Raw genomic sequence first — 6,513 nt, forward strand, 5'->3', positions numbered from 1 at the left:
AAAAGTTCCTCCTGCCCACTTCTGAGGGCTGACACGTGGCCGGCGGGGAGGCGTGAGAAATGTGTTGACATTGGGAGGTTGACGGGTGAATCCACAAATTCACCCGTGTTTATTCCACAAATTCACCCGTGTTTATTCCACACCCTAAAGCTTGAGGGAAGTGACTGACCTTCCCGTTTAATGATCCAATCAAAGCTGTATAGCCAGAATGAAACCCAATACTGTCACCCCACAAAAAGATACGTCACATTTTTTCTAGTATGTGCTAATTATGAATTTTATTAAGGTTTATTCAATTTCACAGAGGAAAGAACGGTTTGTAGTTTGGCTTACCCGCAGTGCTGGCAGGTCACAGCTGGCCAACCATGATTCATTCACATGCTCTGGCCCCGTGCCCCTCGCCCTCCCACCCCTGCCCCCACAGGACACCATCAAGCCAGGGCTGGGTAACAACATACGCTAAATCCATCTTCTCAGGTATGAACCAAACTCAAGCCACAATAGCAAAGGCGGAAAAAGGTAGCAAAGTAATTATGTGCTCCCAAGGCATACAGTCATTTAGTTGAATCTATAACAATTGGAAATAAAAAGGCATTTATGAAGTCTAGTCTGCAGTCTGAATGTGGAAGGTGGAAGATCACACACATTTACTAATCTAAGAAATACTCAAAATATATTTTGGTCTAAAAAAGCCCCAATTTTCCATGATCTTCCCAAAACAACCAATGACCCACTTAAACTTAAGACAGAAACACCCTTGAATCTAGGAACGTGCACATATGCAACAGCTAACATGTGGTAACTCTAACAATGTTCCTTATATGTTTCTGTGTTTACTATCATGGACCATAGGAATCAAGTACTGGAAAATTTAGTAAGTGTGCACAGTTAAAAGCAAAACACTGGCTGGGTGCGGTGGCTCACGCCTGTAATTCCAGCACTTTGGGAGGTTGAGGTGGGTGGATCACGAGGTCAGGAGTTCAAGACCAGCCTGGCCAACTTGGTGAAACCCCGTCTCTGCTAAAAATACAAAAAAAATTAGACGGGCATGGCAGCAGGCGCCTGTAATCACAGCTACTCAGGAGGCTGAGGCGGAGAATTGCTTGAACCCAGGAGGCGGAGGTTGCAGTGAGCCAAGATTGCGCCACTGCACTATGGCCTGGGTGAAAGAGCAACTCAGTGTCTCAAAAACCAAAAACAAAACAAGAAAAACCCCCCAAAAAATATCATCAGTATTTTTTTTTTTTTTGAGACGGAGTCTCGCTCTGTCACCCAGGCTGGAGTGCAGTGGCCTGATCTCAGCTCACTGCAAGCTCCACCTCCCAGGTTTACGCCATTCTCCTGCCTCAGCCTCCCGAGTAGCTGGGACTACAGGCGCCCGCCACCTCGCCCGGCTAATTTTTTGTGTTTTTAGTAGAGACGGGGTTTCACCGTGTTAGCCAGGATGGTCTCTATCTCCTGACCTCGTGATCCGCCCGTCTCGGCCTCCCAAAGTGCTGGGATTAAAGGCTTGAGCCACCGCGCCCGGCCTCCATCAGTATTTTACAATAAAAAGTCATTTTAGTCCATTACAGTATGACTTGTTCTAATCCTCCAATAACATAGTAAATAAACAGCAGAAATGACTTTCCTGCATTGTTTCCTGAAAATGATCAAAACCTTTATCTAAGTCAGAACATCAACAAGACTCTTGGTCTCAGGTCATCAATTTTGTGGCACTCCTCCTCTCTCTAGCTGTAGTAGCAGCTACTGCTTGAAGACAACCTGTATATCCCAGGCATACCCTCTACATGTATAAAAAGATGTGCAGGTGTTACAGACCACCTACACCTAATTCACTTCCTAATAAGATGGATGGAATAACTCGGAAAATGGAGAGGAGGGATTCTGAGCCGCAGTTGTCTAAAGAATTATTGATTCACAGGATCTCCAAGATTATGCATTTGAAAAGTTTTATTTCTCCACCCAAAGCCCTGCAGTGAAGAAAATCCAAGAATTAAGATGTAACATGTTGGCTGGGCGAAGTGGTGCGGTGGCTTATGCCTGTAATCTCAGCACTTTGGGAGGTGGCGTGGGGTGTGTGCAGATCACCTGGCCAACATAGCGAAACCCCATCTCTGCTCAAAATATAAAAATTAGCCAAGCATGATGGTGGGTGCCTGTAATCCCAGCTACTCAGGAGGCTGAGGTGGGAGAATCGCTTGAACCCAGGAGGTGAAGATTGCTAAACCGAGATCGCACCATTGCATTCCTGCCTGGGCAACAGAGCGAGACTCCGTCTCAAAAAAAAAAAAAAAAAAAAAGTAACATGTTGGCCCAGCGCCGTAGCTCACTTCTGTAATCCCAACCCTTTGGGAGGCCTGAGGTGGGAGGATCACCTGAGGCTATGAGTTCACGACCGGCCCAAGGCAACATAGCCATACCCTATCTCCAAAAAGAAAAAACAAACAAAAAAAAATTAGCCAGGTGTGGTGATGTGCACCAGTAATTCCAGCTTCTCAGAAGAGGCCAAGGCAGGAGGATCACTTGAGTCCAAGAGTTGGTGGCCAAAGTATACTACAATCACACCACTGCATTCCAGCCTGGGTGAGAGTCAGACACTCGTGGGATGGAAAAAAAAGATCCAGCATGTTAACTTTAGGAACTATAAAATGAAGTCGCCATTGCAGAGGTATATAATATGATCTGAAATTACAAGTGGTGACTTCTCAGAAAGCATATGAACATAGTGAATGTTGTAATGTTCTGAAGATAAGCTGATACTTAGTAGTGGTATGTTCTAAAGACAAGAACATTGAGGGCCCCAAAGGCTGTGTCACCAACTCTGCTTTGAGGTCACTAATTTTTAAATACAGAGCATAAAGTAGAACTCCAAACACTTGGGCAAGAATAATCCATTACAAATATCCAACACATTTCTATTAAACCTCACATTTTCAATTTTGCATTCGGTTGAGAGTACTTTTTTTAAAAAGGCTTAAATTAGTATTATCTAACACACAAAAAACTCATTAATTCTGCTCACTCTGGGCCAGGTGCTGTGGCTCACACCGTGGGAATCTCAGCACTTTGGGAGGCTGAGGCAAGATGATCACTTGAGCCCAGGAGTCTGAGACCAGCCTGGGCAACATGACAAAACCCTGTCTCTACAAAAAAAGTAGAATTAGCCGGGCATGGGGGCACGTGCCTGTGGTCCCAGCTACTCAGGGGACTGAGGAGGGAGGACCATTTGAACCCGGGAGGCAGAGGTCACAGTGAGCCAAGATCCCACCATTGCACTCCAGTCTGGGTGACAGAGTGATACCCTGTCTCAAAAAGATAAAAATAAAAAAATAAAATTCCTACTCAGTAATTTTGGAGAAGACAAGGTTAAAATGTATCTTTGTACTTGTGAAAATGGATCACAAAATTTTGAATCCAACAGACCCAAACTTGTCAGTGGCAGTCTAGTGTGGTAGAGAGAACAAACTGGACTTGCCACTTCCTTTAAGGTATAGCCAACAAATGTGTACCAAGTACTTCCAAGGACTCCTAAAGTGACTGGAGCCACTCACAACTATTGCTACAACTGCAGTAATTACAGCTGATTTACAGTTATCCACTCAGGCAGGTATCACTCCTTCCTTTTTTATTCTTAGTGTTCCCTAAATCTAATAAACCTATATTCTAAATTCTTCATAATTTAAACCTAAGTTTAATTGTGTGGCATATTTTTTCTCTCTTAATAGTACAAATCAGTGAGGTTTACTGTATCTTTACTCTTGATTATACTGAATAAAGTTCAAGACAGAAAATTTCAATATTAATAAAAATAGCATCAAACATCAGATTTAGATTTTATTTTATTTTATTATTTTCTGAGATGGAGTCTCGCTCAGCCAGTGGCGCCATCTTGGCTTACTGCAACCTCCACCACCCTGCCCCTAGTTCAAGCGATCCTCCTGCTTCAGCCTCCTGAGTAGCTGGGACTACAGGCACGCGCCACCACCATGCCCAGCTAATTTTTGTATTTTTTTTTTTTAGTAGAGATGGGATTTCACCATGTTGGCCAGGATGATCTCAAACTCCTGACTTCAGGTGATCCACCAGTCTCGGCCTCCCAAAGTGCTTGGATTACACGTGTGTGCCACCGCACCCGGCCCCAGATTTAGATTTTAAATAAAACTTGAGGTACTGGGTCAAAGGGGGCTCTGCAGGTCGATGATCTCCTCAAACCTGCAAAGACATCCCATCTAAGCAAATGGATTAGGGGGTGTCATTCCAAACACCCTCAGATCCTGCCCAGATATTCATCTGTGAACAAGGTATTTCAACACTAATTTTGAAACAATTCTACATCTAGCAGGTCAGTTTATCATTTTCCAGAATCTGAACTACTGTCAAGATAGACTCAAGTGAGATTAACTCAGGGTTAATCTTCAATCTTAACACAATTAACAATTAGTTCTCCCAGTGGAAAGATTAAGGCTTTTGTCAATATGTAGCATTTCTGCTGTAACCTAAAAGTCTCATATTACCAGTTCCCCAGGATAGATAGATATGATGTCAGGTCCCAAGAGAGGGATTATGTTTCCATGGAATTAAACCATATTCTCAGGACTGGTTCTAGAACAGCCGGTTTCATGAGGCATACGGCGCAGATTTTAAAAAGGAAAAAAAACAACAACAAAGTGACTTACATTGACTTTAAGAAAAAATTAAGATGTATTTAATCTTTAAATATAGAATAATTGTGTAAATTAGATTTCAGCTGAAAGGACAATTAGCGATTCAGATAAAGCTCCTAGAAATATACTGAAAACAAAGCCATACATATAGTAAGAAATAGAACCTACAGAACTTCCGTTTTTCTAACCATAGTTTTGTTTTTGTTTTTTCCCAGTTGTTAAAAAAAAAAAACAAACACCTCACAGTTTCAATGATTATATTTTCTGAACCAAAAATCAGAACACATGGTTTGTGTCAAAGGGTTTTTCTGTGCTACGTCTGGGAGTGAGATGACCTAAGTGACATTTTTTAAATGCCAAATATGGTAACCTCCAAGCTTTTAATGGCTTATGCCAAGATGACAGAATCTTTGAAATCTGATTGTCCCAGAAAATCCAGTTAATATAGTCACCAAATCCAGTTAATATAGTCACCACAGTAGTAGAAACTGTAGAGAGTTTCCCTACAGTTCCTACTACTGTGACAATTTAGTGATCCTTCAAATGGAAAATTCCTAATTACACAAGACAATGGTCCTACAGTAGGCCTGTGCGAAATAAGTTCTCTTGTTGGAAAAATGCCAGCATGAATAGTTTGATAAACACAATCCATCAGCAAAGGAGAGCAAGCAGAGACTGTGCCAAGCAGAAACTCATTTGCATCAAGTTTTCCAGTAAGTTTCCTTCCCCTAGTCCCTTTTCTTCAATCCTGCTTTTAAGCCAGGTCCCAGGGTAAGTCTGGTAGAACACCGAGCAGGAAAGCTTGGAAGGGTTCTACACCACTTCAAAAATACCTTTGCTTAAAAACACTTATATAGCCAGTGATTAGCAATTAAAATGTGAAAATAATCAACTACTTAGTAGTTAAATTCTGCTAATTATCAAAAGTCATAGTCTACTGGGATCAGCAGCATTACAAAAGGAAGTCATATTGCATTTCTTAAGCTTTTTCTGAATGGTTTAACAGGTCTCTTTCAGTGTTAATTGCACTTAAAACATCTGCTTTTTTTTTTTCATTTAATCTCTGAAATCTGTTCATTTTTTTTCCTCCATTTATAAAAAGGGGTCAATTTATCATTTGCTCTATAGCTATTTGAATTCGAAAAAGATTCCACACAGATTCGAGTTGCACACAGGTGCTTTCTGGAGCAGATTAAACTTGTCCTTGTGACACTTCAGAGCTTAGACTGCAGTGATTTCAGGTGCTTGTAAGATTCGTGGACCTGTGGGGAAGGGAGAGAGAAGAACTACTAATAAAGAGTTTGTAATGTTAAATAGTATACTTTTTTTTTTTTTTTTTCAAGACTGATTCCTGCTCTGTTGCCCAGGCTGGAGTGCAGTGTCACAATCCTGGCTCACTACAGCCTCTGCCTCCCAGACTCCAGTGATCTTCCCACCTCAGCCTCCCGAGTTGCTAGAACTACAGGTGTGTGCCATGACACCTGGCTGCTATTTGCAATTTTTGTAGAGATGGGGGTTTACCATGTTGGCCAGGTTGGTCTAGAATTCCTCAACCCAAGTCATCCACCCACCTCAGCCTCCTAAAGTGCTAAGATTACAGGCGTGAACCACTGTGCCCAGCCTGTGGTTATTACTATAGAGTCCTTATCTTTCAGAGATATGCATTGAATTATTTATGGATAAAATTATCTGATGTCTTAGTTTATTTATTTATTTATTTATTTTGAGATGGAGTCTCACTCTGTCTCCCAGGCTGGAGTGCAGTGGTGCGATCTTGGCTCACTGCAAGCTCCGCCTCCTGGGTTCACGCCATTCTCCTGCCTCAGCCTCCTGAGTAGCTGGGACT

This window comes from Piliocolobus tephrosceles, chromosome 16 (assembly GCF_002776525.5).
Source record: "Piliocolobus tephrosceles isolate RC106 chromosome 16, ASM277652v3, whole genome shotgun sequence".
Classification (NCBI taxonomy): domain Eukaryota; kingdom Metazoa; phylum Chordata; class Mammalia; order Primates; family Cercopithecidae; genus Piliocolobus; species Piliocolobus tephrosceles.